This window comes from Monodelphis domestica, chromosome 5 (genome assembly GCF_027887165.1).
Source record: "Monodelphis domestica isolate mMonDom1 chromosome 5, mMonDom1.pri, whole genome shotgun sequence".
Lineage (NCBI taxonomy): Eukaryota > Metazoa > Chordata > Mammalia > Didelphimorphia > Didelphidae > Monodelphis > Monodelphis domestica.
This window is the reverse complement of record NC_077231.1, coordinates 232,085,953-232,111,761: the sequence shown is the minus strand read 5'-3', so window position 1 is coordinate 232,111,761 and position 25,809 is coordinate 232,085,953. Positions and strand designations below refer to the sequence as shown.

The 25,809-nt window shown below is 35.4% G+C and overlaps 1 protein-coding gene across 3 annotated transcripts in view; it reads right to left on the bottom strand.

Annotated features, from left to right (window-relative positions):
- Nucleotides 1–25,809, bottom strand: part of DPP6 (dipeptidyl peptidase like 6) — a 1,262,248-nt gene that overhangs the window by 1,035,665 nt on the left and 200,774 nt on the right. The window lies entirely within an intron of this gene.

Sequence of the window (25,809 nt, the reverse complement as noted above, 5' to 3'; positions counted from 1 at the left end):
AAGATCTGACTAGGTCCATCTACTTGTGGAGTAGATTCCAGTAGTTTCCTATTGCCTCCGGGATCAAATAGCCTCTGTGTGGCATTCAAAATTCTTTGTAATTCATTCTCCCACCATTCCCAACTCCTTATCCCTTATTCTCCCACTAAATACTTTGAGATCTAGTAGCAGGGGTCTCCTTGCTGTTTTTCAAACAAGTCTTGGCCTCCCAACTCTAAACAGTTTCATTGACTGAACCTTATACTTGGAACTCTCTCCTTCAATTTTGTCTTTTGCTTTGCTAGCATCCTTCCATTCTCAGCTAAAATCACACCTTCTACTGGAAAGTCTTTCTCTATTACCTAAGTGTTTGTGCTTTCTCTTTATTAATTTTCTCCAAATAATCCTGTATAATAGCTTGTGTGTATATAGTTGTTTGCATATTGTCTCCCTCATTAGACTGTGATATCCTTGATATCAGGGACTATCTTTTGCCTTTATAAATCTAGTATTTATCATAGATGCCTAGAACATTGTGAGTGCTTAATGAATTTTTATTTTAGTTAACTGCCCCAACATTGGCTTTTATATTCCTTCCATATAGTAATATCATAACCTATTAAGATCATCACTGATGCATATGCTGATATGAGAAATATTAAGAAAAACTCACCAATAAGAGACTGATCAACACTGTAAAAGCAATGCTTTTTTTAGAAATGGATGGGCAGAGGTGGTATGGCATAGTGGAAGGTTCCAGGTTTGAATCGCAGCTCTGGTATTTACTAGTTCTGTGGGTTATGATGAGTCACTTAACAAACTTAAGTCTCAACCTAAGTTTCTCTAGTTATAAAATGAGGATAATAAAACTTGCAATACCTACCTCCTCCATTGGGATTAGGGGAGGAAAATGTTTTGCAAATTGTCAAGGACCTTATGAATATGAGTTACTGAATAATGAAGGACTAGTGTTGGTGTAGCTTAGGATACTGAAACAAGGTTCACATTCTGAACCTGAGGACTCATCACAACAGAGGTTCTAGTTCTGACTGCTTTTTCTTAGCAACATTTAGCATAAGTTAGGACAGCTTGCTCCTCTTATGAGAGCAACAAGGTTCTACCCTGGGAATGGAGGTGGAAGGGTAACCTGATTTATGTCAATGTCTTGGTCCTAATTTCTGCTGTACCCAACAAGGGCTTCCTTTTTCTTCCATCATACCCAGGGCACTAATATGACTATAGACATTCACTTGGAAAGTACATTAATGAGTAATCAGATTAAGAGAGTAACTATTTAATTGATGAGAGTAACTATTTAATTGAAATAGACTTGGGGTAAATGACCTCAGGAAGACAGTCTATGATAAACCCCAAGATCCCACCTTTAGAGACAAGGAAAGGAAAGATTTTAAGACCAAACATGAGTGAGAAAAAATTACAAAATGTAAAATAAATAATTTTGATTACATTAAATTAAAAAAGGTTTTGTACAAACAAAACCAATGCAAACAAAATTAGAAGGGGAGCAACAAATTGGGGGAAATCTTCATAACAAAAAATTCTGACAAAGATATAATTACTCAAATTTATAAAGAACTAAATCAGTTGTACAAAAAAACAAGCCATTCCCCAATTGGTAAATGGGCAAGAGATATGAAAAGGCGATTTTTCAGATGAAAAAATCAAAACTATCAATAAGCACAGAAAAAAATGTTCTAAATCTCTTATAAGCAGAGAAATGCACATCAAAACAACTCCAAAGTACCACCTTACACGTAGCAGATTGGCTAACATGACAGCAAAGGAAAGTAATGAATGCTGGAAGGGATGTGGCAAAATTGGGATATTAATGCATTGCTGGTGAAGCTGTGAATTGATCCAACCATTCTGGGGGCAATTTGGAACTGTGCCCAAAGGGTACTAGAAAACTGTCTGCCCTTTGATCCAGCCATAGCACTGCTGGGTTTGTACCCCAAAGGGATAATAAGGAAAAAGTACAAGAATATTCATAGTCATAGCCCTTCAATTGGGGAATGGCTGAACAAATTGTGGTATCAGTTGGTGATGGAATATTATTGTGCTAAAAAAATGAACTGGAGGAATTCCATGTGAAATTGAAGGACCTCCAGGAATTGATGTAGAGTGAAAGGAGCAGAACCAGGAGAACACTGTACACAGAGACTGATACACTGTGGTACAATTGAGTGTAATGGACTTCTCTATGAGTAGCAATGCAATGATCCAGATCAATTCTGAAGGACTTATGAGAAAGAACACTATCCACATTCAGAGGAAAATCTGTGGGAGTAGAAAAACGGGAGAAAAACAACTGCTTGATCACATGGGTCAATGGGGATATGATTGAGGTTATAGACCCTAAATGATCACCCTAGTGCAAATACATTGACACATGTAAAACCCAGTGGAATTGTGCATCAGCTATGGCATGGGGTTGGGGGAAGGGAGGGAAATAACATAATTTTTGTAATCCTGAAAAAATACTCTAAATTAATCAATTAAATAAAATTTAAAAAATTAAACTATTTAACCTAATTTTGTAGTGCTGAAATGATATGAAGGACTTGTCTCATAAGAGTTTTGTAAGTTAGGTAAATGTTTTTTTTCAATCTGACAGATGAAAAAACTGAGGGTTAGAAAAACTGAGTGACTTGCTCAAGATAATACAACCAAATTAAGTGCCAGATCCTAGACTTGATCCCATACCTTCTCATTTTAAGTTCAGTGTGGTTTCTGCATGTCCAGTGCTATCCTAGGTACCGAGGAGGGATGCTAAAGAAGGATGAGATCAAGTCTTTGCTTTCAAGGAATTAACAATCTCCTGTCTTCAAAGAAAAGATTAACACATTTGAATCTGAAATTCTTACAAGAACAAATTTCACACCATATTGCTTTAATGCCAAAATAGAATACAGCCAATTAGATGTTGTGGAAAGAAGGGAAAAGAAGAGATAACAGTGGACAGGGATAGTATAGGCAGGCATCTAAGAAGAGGCAGGATTTAGATTTAGCCTTTGGTGTCATGAATAAGAAGGGAGGGAGGAAAAAGAACATGTTTTTAGTCTATAACATAACAAAATGCCCATCAGAGCAGAGGTACAACAACAAAATTAGGAATAAATTGCTAATTCAAAAAAGTGTTATTTAGGAGAATTAACTGGCTATTTGTTTCAAGACACTTAAATAGAACTTTCTAGGATTCTTTAATTTTGATCTCTTGAAAAAATAAAACAAAACCATTGTGCATGATGGCACACAAGTAATAAATTTAAAAGGTAGTATTTAAACTTCCAGGTTTTTCTATATGAATCCTTATCCAGTGCATGAAAATGTGGCAAGTTTTATTATGCCCATTTTATAAATTACAATATTCAGTTCAAAAACAATATATGCCATGCCAGAAGTCAAATAGTAAGACAGAGAACCAAGACTTGAAGAGATCTTGTGACTAGAAGTCTAGTACTCTTTCCACTAAAACATGATATTCAGGGGTAGGTGGTTCAGTAGGTTGAGAACCTGACCTAGATATGGGAGGTCCTGGGTTAAAATCTGACCTCAGATACTTTTTAGTTGTGTGGCCCTGGGAAATTCCTTTAAGTCCCATGGCCTACCCTTACTGCTCTTCTGCCTTGAAACCAATATACAGTATTGAATCAAAGATGGGAGTTCAGAGTTTTAAAAAACAAAATGAAGAAAAAAAAATCATGGTTTACTATAGTAGTCTGGATTACTTATTTTAGATTCCCACTCTACCCTCATTTTTGAAAACTCAGAATCCAATTTTTCTCTTTTATTAATATTCTAAAGAAAAAAAATCTCCTTTCCTTTCTCTTCCTCCCCTTACATGCATCTTTGACATTGTAAAAAGTCTTTGTAGATGTTAGAATTTGGACCCTACCTAAAGTGGCCCTCTTCCGATTTTGGTAAAAGCTAGCAGTTCCATTCAAAGAGCATTTAATCACACCTTACCCTTCTCCATCTTCCCTCCTCCCCCACAAGAGCTTGTATGTGTGTGTATGTGTTGGGGGGAACCTATCTTCTTGTGAGCCCCCCAGTCTTTTTAACCCTATTTGGATTCAATTGCCTTTAGAGTAGAGTGGTGAATCTCTATTCTTTCTTCTTTATTGCTTTACCTAATCACCTATCCTCTCATGCTCATCATTTATGATGGATATCACTTCTATGAAAGTTGCTTCCTTGATGTGTCTCTCTTGGCCCCATTGTGATTCTCTCAAATGAATTTTCTTCAAGTGTATCTCTTACTTTGCCTGCCATTAGTCCTTCAGCTATCAAATGAGATATGTGTATAAAGTGCTTGTTCCCTTTCCCCCTCCCATCTCCACCACTTTCTAAACAGATAAAGAGCCAAAGCTACACTCGTCTGGGTTTCTTTGAAAGGAGAAAATGTTCAGTAGCAGTTCCCATAGTAAACCAAGATCAGAGCAGTGTTGACTTCAGAGACCAGATGAGATCCAAGGGTTAGGCCAATATTTTCAGGTTTCTTCATAAATACAAGCAGAGCTCTACCTACAACCAGAGCTCCTTCCCCCCCCCCCACTTAATATTCTCTATATACTGACATGCTTTTCAATCTACTCTAGCATTTTTGGACTGTGCTGTATGTCTGTGTGCATGTATAAGAACCCCCTTCTAATCCTAGCTCTTCTTCCTTTACCTCAGCCTGTATCTAAATACATTAAATAGATTCTTGAACTCTGTAGAGAGCAGGTGTCATTTCTCTTATATAGACTTGGTGATTTATGGTTTCCCACTTTCCACACAGCAGACAGGGAACCTGAACCAAAATTTCTTGACTTAAGTTGACTTCTGATTACTAAGAACTGCAAATTTCACCCCTAGTCCCCTTCTAAACTCTGGCCTGGCTTTACCTCTGTTACACACATCTCACCAGGAGCATTAAGTCAAACTCAAGAGCAAAATTCCTTTTCATACATAGGACATTCCTGGCAGTGAACTTAGCATGAGTAAAAGTATGGAGCAATGATGAACAAAAGCTGTTTCATTTGATTTCTTTGTAAATCTACTGGCAGGAATTTTTTAAAGGGTTTTAAAAAATTTAACATCCCCTGATAATTTGAGGGTGTTGGTTATGAAGAAGATCAATGTGACCCTTTCTGTCAATGGCCTTTAAATGGGAGGTAGAACACAGAGTGGGAGAACCTCAGTGTTTACCCCAACTGTGAGAATTTTACTTACTGCTTGGGAATGAATATGAACCCAGGGAGAGAAGTGTCTGCCACTTACAGAAATCTTAAAAATTGCATTATTTCTTTTCAGTTTGACACAGTATGAAATGTGATCTTTGTGAAGAAAATAATGAATAACAGGAAAATTCCAAAAACACATTCGTTCCCATGTGCGGAGGCACTTATTTATTGTCCTCACTGACTCCTTTGTATATCTTTTGAAATTTTGTTCTTTGTTCCCTTTTCATCTTTGGCTTTCTGTGTTCTTATCGGTCTTTCCTTATCAGATAATACTAGTTGGCGTGGATGTAAAATTTGGATTAGCAAACTAGAAGAAATTAAAGCACTCCTTTCTAAACAGGAGAATGCAAACATTATCTCCATTGTCAATTGAAGAGGTCAGAAGAATATCAAATACATGGAACATACCCAGTCATATGTTTACCATTGCCCATTAGCACCCTCTTCAATTCAGTCCAGTATAATTCAATAAGTATTACCATTATGTTAGGTACCAGGAATATTAAAAGGTAAATGAATATTGTTGACCTTAAAAATGTATAGTCTCTTACTGCAAGGAAACCATACTCATACCTTGCATTAAGTCAGGAGTTTGCAACAAATTGAAAGGACGCTGATGGCATCAGAAAGAGTGCACTATGGTTCCATGGTAGCCAAGTTCATGGGGAACAGGCAATAGCTGATAGGGGATAAGACAGGAAAGACTCCTAGGTGTTCCACATTTTTACCTGTGGACTCTAAAGGCTTCAGACTGTAGAGTAGTAACTACTTTGAGCAGAAATCTTTTTAACCTTTTTATGTCTTAGACCCCTTGAGCAAATTGATGAAACATATAAACATCAAAGAACGATTTTTTTTAATAATTAAAGGGAAAATATCAGTTAGAGGTTAGTGAAAACAAAGATGCATTTTTCCCTATTCAAGTTCATGAACCCAATGAAACCTACCCACAATTACTTGGAGGTCCATGGTTAAAAATCTTTGGGGAAGATATCCCCAAGGTGTGCGAATGCTACACTTGAAAGAGCACTGAATTTTAAGTCAGAGGATCTGGGTTCAAATATTTATACTGCCACTCATTATTAATGTTACCTGATCAAGTCAACTAATACCTCAGGGCCTGTTTTTTTCATCTATAAATTGATGAGGTTGGACTAGATCACTTCTCACATTTCTAACTCTAAATTGATGCTTCTATGATCCTATAATCTTTGAAAAGGGACTCTTGAATGCTCCTAATCCTGGCTTCAATGCTCCCTCTATTTCTAAGATTTACTATTATTACCTCTGCTCCAATCCAGGAGCTGCTGCCTTCACTTTTTTTTTAACATCCTATTTATAAGACCTAGATTTGTAACTTCAGACATATTTCCTGTTTTCCCACCCGACTCTAGGCATTGGATATAATTCATAGTGTAAGTGTTTATTTCATTAGGATTCTCTAGTCTCACCTGAGAGGTCAGAAAAGCAAGACATTTAAGGATTGTCTTAATTAAACCTGGGTGAAGAACCATTTAAATTCTCACAATCAACCTGGACACAGTGGTATGAAGGACAATGGAGAAAATCTACCCTTTACCAGGGAAACTGCCAAGGCTACCCTAAGACTTCTAGTTTCCAAATAATTCACTGGATCCATAGGCTTTCTGAATTGGTTTTGATATTTATAGGTGGATTTGGCTAATTCTGTCCTTGATTTTGCCTATGACAGATGGGATGTTCCTGTTACTCACCTTGAACTCATACTCCTGAATTCGTAACCTGGTACTTTGGATGGCACAGGTATTCCTTCTACATAGCAAGGGTTAGGGACATGGCATCTAAAAATTTATGTCAATTTTTTTGCTCTCTCTCCATACCCGACATGAAGTCTGAATTTTTCTTTTTCTTTTATGAGATGCTTAGAGTACCTTCTATGCACATATAATTTACTAAAGTTTATAATGATAACTCTACATTTCTAGCCTTTTGCGTTATCTGTAACATTTTTCATTGTGTTCATGAATTATAACTTTTGAAAATTTTAACTTTAAAAAAGAAAATGTATATATTTATGGTATTAAAAGATAAAATATATTGATATTACACAATGCTACATGTATATGTTTTGTATTTCTGAGTTCCTAGATTTTTTTCTTTTTCATCAGCTGGTCTTTGCATGTCATCTGTGGCTTCTGTAAAACTCCCCAAATTCTCATATAATTTCTTACACTGACACAATATATTGAAACCATGATGGGGAAAGTTGCAATGTGGATAGGATACCTGCATTTGAAATATTTGGCTTGTGGTTGTATTCTATGCTAGTATTTTGCTTTGAAGATATTTCTTCCCTGGTCTGGATGTCCTATTCTCATTTTCTTCTTGCTCATGGTTGGCAAGTTAGGTCCACTGGCACACATGCACACTCATAAAACTGCCCCTTTGCTCATCTACTTTTTGAACTGCCTCCCATTAAGTTATAGTTTGTTCCTTGAGATTAGTAGGTACTTCATCTGAAACATTATGGTAAGATTTTAGAAAATGTCAATAATTCACATGAATTATTTTTTCTACCATCATCTTTCTCTATTCCACAAATAAACACAAAGTCTTGCCAAGGTCTTTCTAGGTATGAACCAAAGACAGAAGCTATGACATTAAAACCAGGTCCTCCTAAGCAGCAAATATTCTTTCCAGATATTTTCATAAAAACATTTTGAGCAACTGAATGATGAAAATCTGTGCTGTTAGGATTCCACTCTCAAGCAAATAATTCTAGACCTTTTACACATGGAAATAAGGCAATACACATTTGAGAGCTAGACCAATAGGAAGCTTTTAAAAGCTGTAGAAGTATCTTCTGAAGGTAAGAGGATTCTCCAGATTAGTCTGCCTGAAGATTGTTAGCACTGTTTCTTGCTCACTGATTTCCGAAATTGCTGTTCCCATGTCCCCATGGTGTCAAGCATTCCCTAGACTAGTACCTATTTCTTGCCATTTCCTCCTAATGCAAATATGATTGAGTGCCCTTTCCCTATTTCTTTTTACATACATTAAACCAAAAGGCTGTAGACAATTCATCATGCATTTTAACATTTCAATTCTACTAACTGTTTCTATCTCTATAAATGCTTTTTTCTTCCTCCTCTAGCCCTTTCCCTGTAGTAGTTTAAAAAGCCATCAAGAACAGACAGCACCAATAAAATGACTATAATGTTATACACTATCCTTCTACTGTACAGAGCAGACATAGAGTTCAATGGTAGACTTGTTGCTTTATTGGAATTCTAGACCTGAAAATCAAAGAAAAGTGTGAGTTTTAAATAAGCAAGAACTAATACTCATTAGGAGAGGGAGCAAGGATAGCAGAATTGGAGCATCTCCAATTTGCTTGTGATAAGTGGGAAGATTTTCTTTCCCTATCATCTAAGAAGGTAATGGTTCTTTGCATAGCTTCTTTGCTCTTTTAATCTGCGAGTGTTCATAGATAGTCTCTTAAGTGAAGTCCTAATACCTAAATGAATACATAAGATGTTTCTCTAAATAATGTGGCAATCACAAGTCATCTATATGCACCTAGCCTAGGAAGAAAGATTCTTTAGTATATTCATCATATGATACTCTGTAAGAGGATTCTGAAAGTATGCAATGGAACTTTAAGTAATCTCTGTACAGGAGGAAGTATATTCCTTACCCCTCAGTAGGAAGTCACAGTATCATAGATATAAAGCTTAAAGGGAAAGAAGATAGTAGAATCCTTATATGAGACAACTGATATCCAATAGGTAACTTACCTAAAATTTACAGTCGAATTGTGAGTTCTCCAGTCCAAGATCCTGAACTTCTGACTCACTAAAGTCCTTATTTTTTCATATACTACTTCTGCATTTTCTCCCAGAGTTTTTATCTATAAAACTTCATTCTTACTGGAACTTGAAATAGTCAGAGAATGACAAGTTCAGCAAACTTTGTGGTATCCACCACTGTATTAACAAAATTCTCAGCTGATTGATACCATCAACTCTAGTCCCAAAATATAAGTAACGGAATGTACTCTATATTTTTAATTGCCCCCTTTTCCAAACTGCCCCCCGGGTATGTTATTTCACCCAGGTATCTAATAAGATCAAAATATATTTGTTTCAACTACATACAACTTATTGAGCAAACATTAATAACTGATTTTGATTAAATGTACACATCTCTCTCAATATAAAGCTTCTTGAAAGCAATATTTTTTTCCTTTTTCTTTGTAATCTTAAAACCTAACTTAGTGTTTAGAGTTTCTTCCTTTAAGACTCAGCTTACACTTTCTTTCTACATAAAACCATCCCTAAACCTTGCACTTGCTTGTGCTCTTCCTCCCCAAACTACCTTGTATCTAATTTCTGTTTACTCTCTCTATATCCATTTGTATAAATATCCTCTTTCCTGACAGAATATAAGTTCTTTACAAGTCAATAACTGCTTTATTTTGCCTCTTTCACAAGCACTTAGTATGATGCCCTAGGATGATGTTATGTGCTAACAACTGATTAAGGGGAAACAAACTGACAAATGAATCAAAAGAATCAGAAAATGGGCAGATGAATTTTATCTATTAGTTCAGCTGAACCACTAAAATGTTAGATCTGAATTTCTCTCTTCCACCCTTTCCCAACATGTAGCTTTTGCCATTGTTCCAATGAGAGACATTTCTCCCCAGCTTGCCATCTTCCTGCTTAAACTGAATGAGAGAACTCTGAGAGTCATTAGCTATGGTAGACCTGATTTTGGAAAAGGGGTGTTGTTGTATCTGATCGATACTGATAGACACTGATAAATAGACAGACACTGATGTGGGATATTTTCACTTGATAACTTGTAAGGTGGATTTTAGGCTTCAAAATTAAACTTTTAATATACATGCAAAACTTATACAAATTAATATAAACACTATCCTATGCATTACCTAAAATAGCCAACTAGACAACTAGAGCTGAAAAGACTTTTGTACATATGTGTTTTTATTGAATGGGGCTGTCATAAATCTCCTGAAGCATTGGATTTCCCTGGGTATAAATTTCCTCATCTGCAACACAGTAATTAAATTTTTGTTCTATTTGCCACTCAATGTGGTTGTGATACTTAATCCAGACAATGCTTGTCAAAGTGTTTTGTAAATTACAAAGGATATATAAAAATGAGGCATTGTGATTAGTAAAATACATATATTGTTACCTACTCAACCTATAACTGCTATTGACCTTGCTCCCGATGGTGCTATGCTGAACCCTGCTGAGATATAAGGGGGAGAATTGAGTGATTAGTATCATTTTGGAATCCAATTCAGATTCTGACCTCCTTCTCTGATCTCCAGCAGATCAGCAGATGGCCAACAGTTCACAGGAATAGCAAGGTTCAATGGGGTGTGAAGAATGTGCCCTGAAAAAGGAGGTGATTCTCTTCCCCTTTCCTTCCCTAACCTTGTAAAAGTGTGACTTTTCCCAAAGGCTTTATTTTCTCCCCTCTCTATCTCTGACTGTCTGTCTGTCTGTCTGTCTGTCTCTCTCACACACATACAGAGAGAGAGAGAGAGAGAGAGAGAGAGAGAGAGAGAGAGAGAGAGAGAGAGAGAGAGAGAGAGAAAGAGAGAGAGCAAACTCTCAGAGATCTGAAGTAGATTAAAAGAAATGTAACAGGGCCAAATCAGGAGATATTACCTACTATCTTGTAGTAGTGTAGTCCCATCACATTGCTATGTTAATCCACTTTCCCCACCCTTGAGAGTTTGCAGTCTGCACTCCACATCTAAGAAGCCCCTTATTTTAGTAATGCACAGGGAGTTCTAGCAGAACAAATTCTATTGTGGTCAAAGAGCAAAAATTCCAAAATCATGTATCTCTTCATTTTCTATTATATTCTTGTCTAATTGCATGCACTTTGGCTGCATTTGACACATTTAAAAATAGACCTGCTTATTAGACTTCTCTTAGATCTAGGAGATACTCTTTATATGCCTGTGATTACACATTAATCCAGGCTACCACTGTCTCTCCTAGATGGAAAGGAGACCTTTTACCCAATCATATTATCAAACATGCAGGATCCCAAAGCAATGCCTTCTAAAACTGTATTTTAAGTATGAGCTTACAAACTTCACACATGCATAGTTCCCATCTACTTTCAGGAGACAGGAGTTACATAACCATTTTACAGAAGGAAAAAGAGAAAAAAAGTCACTTTAGTTAAGTGTCAGGGTTCACCTTGCTATGGATGACATTCAGTACCCTCTCTGCCATCTTTTCTCCCCAAGATATTTTTCACTTTCTATATAAGTTTTATTATTAGTTCTTGTTTTTCTATCACAGAAATATGTAGAGTTATAAGCTAGAGAGCCTTAGGCCATTTCAAGTAGATAATAGTATGCAGGATCATTTTTTTCTGGAAGAAAGTTTGCAAGTTTGTTAGGAAACCCTGGTTTTACTGTAATGATATGCAGATCAAAGACATCTTGGCTTGTCTTCCTACATGCCAGCTGAATGAATTTTACCAGGATCACAGAAAAAGAAACTATAGTACAAATCCCTCAATAAAAATGATAGGGAAAAGACCCAAACTTCTAAATAACGGTGTACTGTTTCCTTACTATACTTAAATGGATTCTGTCATTCTCCATGATATGCATTTACCTAATCTGGAACCTCTACCTCTGTTTTTGTCTTTCTCTGGTACTGAGCCAGTGAGGGAAATGAGATATTAATACATGCAAAATAATGAATTGAAAGCAAACAGACCAGTTCTGAAAGGCAGTAAAATATTGCTGAATTGTTTGCTATAAAATGATGTAATTTACATTAAATTTGTAAGTTCTTGCCCCAAAAGAAAACAGCCTGCTTGATAATTAGCCACAACCATCTTTTAGCTCAGTGAAAATTCATAATGCGGATAAACCATCTACCAAAAAGTGAGAGTGAGATGCATGCTAGGCTCAAAGATCTAGGAGTGTAAATTTTCTGAACTTTTCCACCTTTTACACAAAATCACTGAATCCCTAAGTGGCAAGGAACCTTATAGGTTTTCTAGAAGATCAACTTTTTTACTGATTAGTAACTGAATCATAGAGAGGGTAATAATTTGTCCAGAGTCACACAATTACCTTATATCAGTGCTGGGATTAGAAATTGGATCTCATGATTTCTAATACAGTGAGTGGCATCTTGAAACTTTAGAGCAGAAAAGCATGGAAGAATTGGGGAAAATAAAATAAGTACAGCTTTACATGTTTTGTGAAATTAAGTAGAGACACATGGCATTAATAGCAAGAAGAAGCCAAAGGAATTAGTTTAAAGCAGAGTATATAATGAATAGATAGCTGATCTTGAAGTTAGGATGACCCATGCCCTTTCTTTAATATGTACTGTCAGTAAGAATCTGGACAAGTCACTTATAGGTACATTGGACAGCTCTCCGAGGATATCTACACTGAGTGGATGTTTACTTTACACAAATTTAGTCCAAAGGGTAGGCACTCCAAGTCAAGGCTCTACTAAAGGAAATTTTAAATATATTCAACGTTATCATGACATAAGGATCCTATCCAGAGATTTTCTATGTCTAGAAAGAATAGAGTAATAAGACAGGAAATAAGTAAAAAGTGAAATTAGTAAATAGAATTAAATTAGAAATAATTTTTAAAAAGTCTTAAGAGTATGGCAATAAGGAAAGAAGTAACAGAAAGTTTAGGGAACTTATTTAGCTCCTTGTGTAGCAGGAATGGTTGTTCAAATAGGATAGATTTTCTTTTGTTCAGGAGAAATTTATGATAGCATATATTTAGAAATGGAAGATACTACAGAATCAACTTCCCTGATTTTGTAGATAGGAAACTTAAGAACAGAGAAAGGAAGTAATTTGATTAAGATTGCATGTGTAGTAAGTAACAGAACTCCCATTTGAGCTCAAGCCAACTGAGCTGTTTTTTTCACTCTACACACTACTTGGCCTGAAGAGAGGAGGATAGACTAAATGACATCTCAAGGTCCTTTACAGCTCCAGAGATCATCCAGCTAACCCCATTATCAATGAAGCAGTATGTTAACAAGATTCTTTTTCATTGTTGTTGCAAAATAAAACAGCTGTTGGAGCAGAGGGAACACCATTAAAAAGATCATTGGCAGGCTAGGCTATCCATTATAATTCAGTTCAGGTGCTCCTCTTGTACCTGGGGAAACAAAGGCTCTGCTGCTGGATGTGATCTCTCAGGAACAGCAGGATAAGAATAAGGAGCAATTATCAATAGTGATTGGCTATTCAGTAAAGCTACCAACCACATTAGGAAAATCATTGGTCCCCACTCATCATAGGCAGTTCTTTCTAATAGGAACTCTGTTATCATCTTTGGCATCCTTGTCTCCACTTTATTAGATAAGCAGTCATTTAGAGGCCATGTCTGCTCTTGCCTCACAAGAAAATAAAAAGTTAGGAAGATTATGAAAAGCATGCACTTTTGCCACAATAAATATATTTGTTATATATTTGGTCATGTTACTGGGGATAGATGAGAGAGGGAGAAGGGAGAACTGAGAAACTGGAATGAGTTTTGGAGGACCAATGTCTATTTTTTACCCAGATGAAGAAAAATTACCAACATAAAAAATGAAAATTATTTTGTACTGGACATTTAGTATCAGCTGGGGCCAGGATAGAGCACAAACTACACTGAAGACACAATCCCAGATGGCTACATATTCTTCCTGAGTGTGACATAACCTCCATCATAGAAGCATTATCAAACTGTCCAAGTTGGTCTTCAACTTAGCCAATGATCCCTGTTTCACACTTCAATAGCTTCTGACTCATGCCTCTCCTTGTCCCTTAGATTTGTTTATTAAATTATGTGGATCCCTTATCCCACACATATCAAAATCTACCCTCCAGAGAGACTATCTATGTTACATTAGCTAAACCACCAAAGCTCTCTTGCCCTCAGTTTCCTCATCTGTAAAATGAGATATTTAAACTAGATTATTTTAAAGGTTACTTCTAGTTCTAAATTCCATTATTCAAAGTACTCATTCAATTTTACAGATGGAGGGCTTAAAGGATAGAGATAGGACTCAGACACTTTCTAGTTTTGTTACCCTGGGCAAATCACTTAACACCCATTGTCTAGCCCTTAATACTCATCTACCTTGGAATCAACACAGAGTATTGCTTCTAAAATGGAATGTAAGGGTTTTAAAAAATATTTGCTGATTAGAAAATTAAAGCCTGGAAAGGCAAAGTGCCTTGTCCAAGTCATATAGCTAGTTTAGCAACATTACCCTTTACTTCTTCCATTTAAATAAGATATTATATGCCTTTGAGTAACTAAATTATATTGGGTAAGTTTCAAATAGATAGTTGCCATGCATCTTATAACTTTTATTTTTGTTTAATCAGAATACTCCATTATTCCTTAACCAAGCTATATAAGATAATGTATCCTATGTCCAAAACCAAATATAGTCAGTAACATACCTAACTGGAAAATACAAAAACATTTTCTATCTAGAAAAATACTTGGAAAAATAAATTCGGGCAAAATATTGTCAGATACCTATGTTCACTAGAATATTTAACTAAACTTATTTAGTCTGTTGCAGGGTTCAGAAGGTATTGTTACTCAAAGGCACATATCAAAATGATGAACATGATGTTATAACTACTAAGTTAAATATATGAAAACTATAAAATCTATTAAATACACCTTGGCCTAAAGATTGAATTAAGAAGCAGAAATGTAATGTGAAAATTATTGGAAGTCAGGAATCCTGGGTTGGATTCAAACATAAACTGGCTGACTTCTCTGAGAAAAATGTCACACAGGAGGTTTCTATTTAGGTGTGGGTTTTAAAATATGGACTTTGAGCCCCGACTCAGAGATTCTATAATGCTATAATTCTCAACATTATCAAAAAATTATGCAAGATGTTAGGCAAGGAATAGGATGTAGTGTTACAATGGACCTGAAAGGCAAGTCAGCCCAAAGTCCTCGTCTTTCAGAGGAAGCACTTGAAGATCAGAGGGTGGAAATGAGATTCATATGGTAAATAAGAGCTGGAGTTCAAACAAGATCCTCTGCTTCAACATTCAAAAGTCTTTCCAGTACAACATATTTACTTCATTCAATATCTCCAAAACTCATTATCCCCATTTGTATGTTGAAAAAGATGGTCAAAATTATTCCTAAAATCCATGCTAGTATTAATGTTCTCTACTTCTGTTAAAAAATAAAAATTCTGCAAAACAGATTGCTCTAAAGATACATATTACAAGGGGCAGCTAGGTAGCTCAGTGGATTGAGAGTCAGGCCTACAGATGGAGGGTCCTAGGTTCAAATCTAGCTTCAGACACTTCCCAGCTGTGTGACCCTGACCAAGTCACTTAACCCCCATTGCCTAGCCCTTACCACTCTTCTACCTTGGAGCCAATACACAGTATTGACTCTAAGATGGAAGGTAAGGATTTAAAAAAAATACATATTATAAATTCTGAAAATCAAAAAAAGTTTTCTTTGAAAAAGTAAATAAGATAATTAAATCTTTATTGCTTCAAATGGGATCAAAAGATAGCATTTCACTTGGGAAGTCAATACCATTAACACTTAATGTATTAGGCAGAATTTAATTTTAAAAGGATTATTATAATTATCATTTTTTAGTCAATGCCTTATGAAAAGGATCAATATAGTACATTACATAGAAGCATTTCTCATGCACTTGATTAATGCATTGTTATCATCAAAGTAATTAAAAGGAACAGGGTTATACACAATCAGCATGTACATCTTACTCAGCACCTCCTGGCAGTTGCTTGCAAAAATTAAACTCATTAATCACTGTGACTCCAAAGAAGAGGAAGCTTTGGAAAAATGAAAAAGCTGTATTTTGCATAGAAAAAAAGTCTAAAGCCAACATCTAGAAAAAAATCCTGTCCCCTTTTTAATATGAGGACATTAATCTCTAATGGGAAAAATGAGGTGATTCCATTTCCACAAAAATAAATTAATATTCTGTTATTACAACATTCTAGACTTACTTACGTCTCAGGTAACAAAGATGAGTAAATTATCTTGGAACTTCGCAGCAGAGATAATAAGAAAAACTAGGCTCTGAGAAAAGTTTCCAGATTATTCTTGAAAATATCTTACTATTTGCATGCTAAATATAGAAAATAACTGAGAATTTGAGTTTAGCTTACAACAAAAAGTCTTTCTAACCTTTCTCTCCCCCAGCTCTGCCCTACCACAACAGGTCATCTACTATTATTCTAAAAATGAAAATAATTGCCCCAAATTTTGAGTTATAAAACTTTCAGCATCATTCAATATAATAATTTCAGAAAAAATAAAATCATAAATGACCCCAAAAGACATTTTAAATGTCTACATATATTGAACACAAACAGAATACATTATGTCACTAATATGATTTGAATATGACATGGCAAAGGACATTATCCAAGTAAGTATGGATAGAAAAACAAGTATACTGGTAAATGATTAAGAAAGAGAAAATGATTCAAGTAATACACTGCCTCCAAACATTAAAATATTAAAGGGCGTATACATATTTATATGTATGCACATACACATGTACACATATATGCAATTATGTGTGGACATAAATAGGTATCGCTATATATGTGTCTCATTATAAACATGTGGATCTACACACATGTATAGACATATATAGGCAAAAATATCTACACATGTATTTTCATTTTGCCTTTTTGACCTTTAATTCAATCTTCAGGACAATTTATGTTTTAGAGGCTTTTAAATTTTTATATATTGAATCTGGTGTTTCATCGAGTAGGACCTTGTTATATACAACCTATATGTTCTAAGAAACTTCACATAAGTGGAAAATCATGCAAGATAGCAAACCTTATTATCTCATAAATATTTCTTATACAAGCACACCTACACACTTCACAATTTTTCTTAGGATTATCAAAGCTACCAGCATCACTACTTTTATAGTTTGAGGCCACTATTAATAAATAAATAACATTAATGAAGCAAAGAGAAGCCTGGCTCTGATGCAGACATAAACTGGTATGAACAAGATGAACAAGAACTCCTGAAAAAGATTGAGGTGGGAATTAATGTTTGGCACAGAATAAGCATGACTGGGCAACTGCTGTGAAACTCTAAACTACTTGGGAAACTGGCTTAGATATAGTGCATTATTAAACATGTTTATTTTATATATTTTCTGCCTTTGTTTTTTTGATTGCCAATTGTTTATAACTTAATTTGTATGTGTTGAGTTCATGAAAAAACAGGTCCTATTGCATGTACACACCTATCCCTATATATGTATGCATGTGTATACATTCATATATATATGCACAGAAATAAATATAAACATATGTTTAGAAGAAAAAAGAATAACCCTAGTTTGGGGACAGGAAAAATATTTTTGTTCATTAAATTAATAGAAGAATTGGACAAAATAAATGGGTTTGATCATAAAAAGATGAAGAGATGTTTGCACTCTGAGAAAGACCTCTCTACTCAAATATATAGAGAACTGAACCAAATTTATAAGAATACAAAGCATTCCTTAGTTAAAAAGTGGTGAACAGGCAATTCTCAGAAAAAGAAATTAAAACTATCTTTAATCAAAGAAAAGTTTCAAATCACTATTAGAGGAATGCAAATTACAACTCTGAGTTACCAATTCCCACCTATCAGACTGTAATATGATAAAAAAAGAAAAGTGATAAATGTTGAATAGGTCGAGGCAAAATTATGACACTAATACACTGTTGGGGAAGTTGTGAACTGATTCAACAATTTTGGAGACCAATTTGGGACCAAGACTATGTCCAAAGGCCACCAAAAACTGTGCATGTACTTTGACTTAGCAAAACCATAGCTAGGTCCATATCTCAAGAAGATCAAAGATAGGGGGAAAGGACTGACTTGTACAAAAACATTTATATCAGTTATTTTTGTAGTGGCAAAGAACTGGAAACTAAAAGGATATCTGTCCATCAATTAGGGAATAGCTAAATAAGTTGTGGTATATGATTGTAATGGATTACTATGGAGCCATAAGAAATGATGAACAAGACAATCATACACTCACACACACACACACACACACACACACACATACACACACAGTTCTGGAAAGACTCATATGAAATGATGCAAACTGAAGAGAGCAGAACCAGGAGAATGTACACAGTAACATCAATTATATTTGATAATAAACTCTGAATGACTTAAATATTATCAGCAATTCCTGGATCTGGGACCATTCCAAGGAACTCATGAAGAAAAAGGCTATCTACTGTCATAGAAGGAATCATATAGATTGAAGCATACTATTCTTCATTTTATTTCTTCAATGAATGTTTCTCTATTATGTGTCTTTCATAACATGATGAACATGTTGTATATTATATTGTATATATTGTATGACAACATATAAGCAACCTATATCATATTACCTGCTCTCTTGGGGAGGAGGAAGGCTTGGGAAGGAGAGAACATCAATGTTAAAATGTCAGAAAATTATTAAAAATTGTTATTAATATGTAATTTGGAAAATAATTTAAAATAATTCAAAAAATTTTAAAACCTGTTTGTATAAGAAGAGTGGTATCTTTTTAAATTTTAAAGAAATTAAAGGAAATGAAATGAATTATGAAAAGTGTTTCAAGTAAATATATTAGAAAATAGTCTGACATTTAGAATCCATAAGGACTTGACACATCAATATGAGTAGCAATATAATTTTTTTCTTTGTATCTCTACTACCTGGCACAAGATAGGCACTTAGCAAATGCTCAGTGCATTTATCTGAATTTGTACTTCCCAAGGGAGCAATGATAAAAGGACATTATTATTGCCAATAATTACATAAAAATGTTCAAAAATTTAAATCTGAGAAATTCAAATCAAAACAGCCTTAAGATACCATCTTTTACCCACTAAGATAAATAAAAAACTTAGAAATTGATAAATTCCATTTGCAGAGTTGTGAAAAAATACATATTGATATATTGCTAGTGGGTCTACTAAGGTGCAAATATTTTGGAGTGTAGGAAGACAATTTTAATCAGAATCACAAAACCAATCATATCTTTTAACTCAATGATTTTCATGTTAAAATCTCTAACAGTATCATTATAAAAAGAGGAAAAAAGAAGGGGGAGGTCTCCTAAATGTTGAATAATTCATCTTCAGAGGATTTATAGAGAAATTATAGTTTTCAACTGAACAAGATTGAAAGAACTGGAAATATTATAACCAGTGTCCTGAATCCAGTGCTCACATTTAGGAAACCTCAAATTCATTCAACTATCAAAGTAATTAGTAAAAGTTTTTTAACCCAAATTTAAGGCAACTCAATATATGTAAATTTAAATTTGTATATTCTATAAATGAGGGGGGTGTTAACTTCACAATTATTCAATGCTGGGTGTTTCTCTGGTAGATGAAAATGTCTGAAAATCCACAAAAAATGACATTATCAACTTTTTCAGGAACACAACCAGAGTAAAGCAATGCACAACTGTCTCTTGTATAAACAACTTAATGAACAATTGTTCTTTTCTTCCTACTACATGAAAACAATACACTTATCAATACTCACTAAGTGCAAGGAATTGTATTAAGAAGACAGGGATGAAACTAAGTGTAAGCTATGATCCTTGCTCTTAAGGATCTTATAATCTAGTTGGAGGATAAAATGTATATATGTTGAAAATAATATATAAGTTGGCATATGGATTGAATGGGAAGGTACTTTGAAGATAGGTGAAACAGTTAAGAGGCTCTTTTAACAATCCAGGTGTGAAGTAGTAAGAACCTGAACTAGAATGAAAGAGGTAGGAAAGGAAAAGAAACAACTCATTTGAAATATTTCTCTGATAGAATGGACAGAATCTGAAAAAATTATGGAAAAATAGAGGGGGAAAAAGGAGAGAAAGGAAAAACATTTAAGATGATACCATGAATTTAAGCCAAGATGATTGGCAAAATGATAAAAGTAGGAACAGAAATAGTGAAGTTAGAAAGAAGAGCTAGCTTTAAGGAAAATAGGAGCAATTCCATTTTTATATGAGTAGTTTAAAGCAATTTAAGTGATCTAAGTGAAAATTACCAGAAGATATTGCTATTGATGTTGAGTAGAAAGTTGAGGAATAGATATAGAAATTTAGAAGCTATTTGTATATAAGTAATACTCAAAGATGTAAGCCTATATGAGATCTTCACATGAGTAAGTTTATAGAGATAAGAGCACAAAACTGATGTCTGAGTCTTGAGGAATCCCACATTTAAAGGACAAGAAAAGAAAGAAACCTCTTGATGAAAAAGAGAAAACACAGAGTGGTCAGAGAGGGAGAATAACAGGAATATGGCATCAGGGATGTGGAGAAGAGAATACAAGAAGGAGAGGTAAATAAATGCTAAAGCCAACCAAAAAGAATAAGGATTGAGAAAAGACTATTATGCTTCATAAAATTAGGAGGTCATCTGGTGAAAGTTGGATTATAATAATAAAGTACTAAAGGAGGTAGACTCTGGATTATAGAGGGTTAAAGAAAGAGTGACTGGTATAAAAGACAGGGACTTGAAGAAACTATAGATCCCAGAAATGGTGGGAGGAATAATCAACCCAGATCATAGTAATGGCATGCTAGGTTTAGATCAAGGGCATTAGAGGGACAGATTTAAACATAAGGTTTAAGTTATATCCTTGGAAATAAAATATAGTGTTTTTTCCTTCTTTAACACAGGTATAAAAGTAGGAGAGAATAAAGTCATGAAATTGTTTAGATCTTTAAATTTTTTTAATTATTTTAAAAACAAGTTTCTACATCAGTTTTCTAAAGTTATATGACCCAAATTGGCTTATCCTTTCTTCCCTCCCCACTCCCAGACCTGGTAAGCAATTCAATCTGGGTTATCCATGTATTGTCATGCAAAACATATTTCCATATTATTAATTTTATAAGTGAATAATCTTATAAAACCAAAACCCCAAATCATATATACAAATAATCAAATGATAAATCATATGCATTCATCTGCATTCCTATTCCAATAATTCTTTCTCTGGAGGTGGATAGCATTCTTTTCCTCTAAGTCCTTCAGAATTATTCTGGATTAGTATACTGCTGATAGCCAAGTCTATCACATTTGATTGGTTCATAATATTATTACTGTGAACACTGACTTCCTGGTTCTGTTTATTTCACTCTGTATCAGTTCATGTAGGTCTTTCCAGCTCTTTCTGAAATAATCTTGTTCATCATTCCCTATACCACAAATTCCGTCACCATCATATACCACAATTTGTTCAGCAATTCCAATAACAGTTGATATCTAATATCTCCATATTTTTTCTATAGAGGAGGTAAGTTATAGACTAGAAAGAAGAATGGGATCAAGGAGCCATGGGGAGAAGTGATTTGTAATACAAATTTTAAGAAGTTAGCTAAAGAAATGACACAAGGATAACAAACACTGAAGAAGTGAAAAACTGATAAAAGGAGAAATAAAAGCTATAACTGGACAATTTACTATGGTTCCATGACTTCTTCCAGCAATATTCTGTATACCAAATGTGGGAGTAAAGAAAATGGATAAAATCTGAGGTAGGAATACCATACTAGGGGAAGGCTAATGGGAGAGGGAGGCCTAATATATTATTAAGGGCTTTTTAAAGAGTGATTCTAGTGGCTTGGCTAAGGCAAAAAGTCAAGCAAAATCAGAAGAGGGTTAATAGAATTAACATATAAATTGTGGAAGAAGAGGGATGGCATGCTTGATTGGTGTGAGATAGCAAAGTAGAAGATAAAGATGGCATGGTCAAAATGGCACAGCATAGAAAGTTAAATATCTCAAAAGCAAAATAACCTCATGTCATCATGAACTAGAAAATCCACTTAGCTAGTAATTAGTTAATGTTAAATAGATACTAAAATCTGTAACATGCAACTAGTCAATAAAGCATTTCATGCAAGGGTTTAATGAGCTTTCAAAATGGATGGCAAAGTCTAAGAAAGCTAGGAGAATCTCTTAATAACTTCTTAGTCAACTCTGTACTACTCTTGTTTTTTTTTCTGACAAGAAGGAAAACATGAGTAGAAAGAGATGGTTTTTTATTAACAAGAATGTATTAATTGTGCCTCATAGAGAGGCCAAACAAACATATATCATAAAGATGTCATGTTCTACTGAAACATTCCCTTTCCAATTTCAGTATTTCAATTAAGATGAACTGACTGATTTTATCTTCTGTAGTTATTCTATTACAAGTAGATACAAACTAAACATTTACTTTAAAAGATACCTTTCTTTAAAACCTATTTAGAACATCTCGCATGGTCCTGTCATATCTAAAGCTTCCTTCAGAAGGGGTTCAGGTGTTTTATTTTAAAGAGAAAAGAGGCAGTTGATAAGGAAAATATCTGCAGCAAAGGGACCCTCACAACTCTTTTTATATTTCTAATTGAAATCCTTACAGTTAAGATGTAGTCCTCCCCAAAAGAGAAAATATTGATTCATTTATAATTAGTAATAATAACCTAACCATCATTGGAGAGAATTTCAAGGTAGCCTTTCTTATATTTCAAACATATTCTGGGCAGACACATGATGTATTGCCCATTAATTATTCCTCATACAACCTTTACATTTCATTTGTCTATGCTTGCCCTTGTGGCCACCTCATTCTTTTTTTTTTACTTGAAAATTGCATACATACATACACACACATATACACTCACTCACTTGCAAACATTCATCTGGTCCAGAACTGCATTCATTTTTCTTTGGGGTGACAGGAGATTAAGGAAGTAAGGGAGAGCCTTCTTTGTTTTTAGTTGGAGGAAAAGAGAGAAACCCATTATATTTACATGTGATGTCAGTGGTCTGGTGGGATACTCCTTTGGTGAATTGCTGAATTGCTTCTGGTGAGGGACAAGCCACAAAAGAGAAATAAAGTTTGCAGCATAGGTTCAGACTCCTTTGATGAATGTGACAAAGATTTAGTGAGCTAAGTAGGAAGGGAGCTCCATTGGGCACCTGAGAAAGCTAACAAGTTGCCTGGAAGCACTCTCCCAAATTGCTAAACAAACATGGAAAATTACAGTATTTTTATGGCTTCTGCAACTGTCTTATGTTTACATACATACACACCCCAGAGAAACACTTATCACATGTTACACATGTTGAAATTGGGATGCATAAATGTCTATCATTTCTCTAGCTTCATTTTAAAATCCAACAATTTCTTGGGACTCTTTCAGAGCCCCTCTTTTTTTAGCTGTGAATGACTTTGCTGATACTAAATTAAAAGGGACATTGAGGCAGAAAATAATTAAGGTCCAGAAAAGTATGCATCACCATGTTATATTTGTGAAAGGGTAAGAGTTTATTTTAGGAATTCAGATTTTTAAGTTTCTTCAAAAATAAAAATAAATCATTACTTTGCTCCCCCCTTTAATTAAATTCTAACCTTAGGGACTGGAACAAATCCTTGGAGAAATGTAAGTAATGCTTTTGAAGAGATAAATTGAATCTATCCATCTCTAACAGCCTGATGTGCTACATTTAAGTTGGAGGCAGAGACATAGTTGAGAGGGAAATGCTCTGGGGCATTAGCCTCACTATAAGGTGGAAAATGAATCTGAATTACTCTTTGGGTTGCATACACTGCATATGTATGCTATGTATTGATCATAGGTATTAGGCATTTGCATGTATAGACCCATAATGGTGTAAACATACTTAAGTGAGCAATAAATGCACATGATCTTCACATTTCTTTGAGAAGAAAATTGTCAATTGCAGGAGCTTCTGCTCTTAATGCCTATGTTAAGGGGGAGGAGGGGGGAGTATTTTAGAGCCACGTCAGCAGAAATCATTTTCACATGTTCAATGCCCTTGTTTCTTAGTCCAACGCTTTTGATGATCTGAGAAATAGTTTCAGACATCTGTGGTATTTAAAAGCAGGGAATATATGCTCCAAGCTTTTTTTTTTTTTTTTTTAATCAGAAGAAAAGAAAATCAGGGTTGAGAAAATGTCTGATATAAAATCCAGAATTGTGTGCCTTTGCTTTGTCCTAGCGACACCTAGAGTCTGTAAGGGTGAAATTTCACAAAGGCTCCTTTCCTGGTGCCTGTCACACGTTCCTGGCTCTGGCAATATAGTTCCAGATTTAAGCCAGACTGAAGAAAACGAGCGTCTACGGAGAAATCTGTCTGCATTGCAGCTCAGTTACCTCCTCCCCTCCTACCCCCCCATCCTAGCCAAACAGCCCTCATCTTTAATCCCCTACTTTCTCCACCCACTACTCCCTCACCCCTTTCTTCAAGGGCAGTTAGCCAGAGACCCAGATGACTAAGAACTCGTTCACATCCCTCAGGACTCTGCTAGCCAGGGGGAGAGACGTCTCTTTTAATGAAGGGCTTTGGGAAATGATCCAAAAGAAAATTCTCATGCAAGGTCGGAGCTGATATCTTTCGGATGTTCATACTTGGATGTCAAACAACAACAACACCACTACTTCAACCTTCCTTGAAGAGAATTACTTTAACTTTTAAAGCGCCAACCAAAACCCAGACCCCTAGAAGTGTCTTAACGGGGCCCACCTTTCAAGAACTGTCTAGGCCCTGTTGTGCGGACCCCAGTAAACTACCATGAATGGCCACTTAAATCGAGACCAATTGCGATGCAAAACCTGAAACTTCTGGTAGCAGGAAGTGCATTGGTTGTCTCTATAGGGAATCTGGAAGGTGAGAGTATGACTTTGGGGAGATTAGTTTAGGAGCTTTCTGTGGAATTCTGTGATTTCTGGCCAACAGAAAGGTACAGGACGGGAAAGAAAAAAAATACGCACAGATAACATAATGCAATACCTCACACTGAAAAAATATAGCTCAAGTGATTCCACAGTCTTAGCAGACCCGCAGCTGGACTAGCATGTGTGATGGATTCTCTAGACTATCTTTTTCCTCCTCAAATAAAAGAAGAATCAGAAAAAAGATGCGTACCGTTCCTCCTCTTCCACCTCCCTCCGAAGCATAGAGATACCCCCTCCCTCCAAATCCATCACACACACCCCATCAAAGCATTGGAAAGGATCGATGCAAGGTGGTTTAACTCTTCAAATCTATCAAACCCAGCAGCGGGGACGGCAGCAAGTGCCCTGCGTGAGTCATTCGTTACTAAGGCAATATGCAAATCCAACCTTTGAAACCGCGGAAACGTGCAGGAGGAGAAGTTTTCACTTAATACTGTCTAATATTGAGTTGTCGGTCCAAGGCAAAGAAAGGGGGTGAGTAACAGAGCTAAAACCTATCTGCTGAGCGCTCGTCGAGCTCTGGGACATCAGATAGGGCAAGAGTGGTTAGAGCTTTGTACTCCCGAGAATAATAAACACTGGTCACTTAAAAATAATAACAAAATAAAGCAAAACTTCTAGACCCCAGCATCATCTGAAAAAAGTGAGTAGGAGAATGGGCTATTGTGTTCAAGTAGTAAAAAGGGCCCAAGGGAGAGGGGAACAGAGGAAAAGGGGGAAAACAACAGAGTCCACGACTTCATTA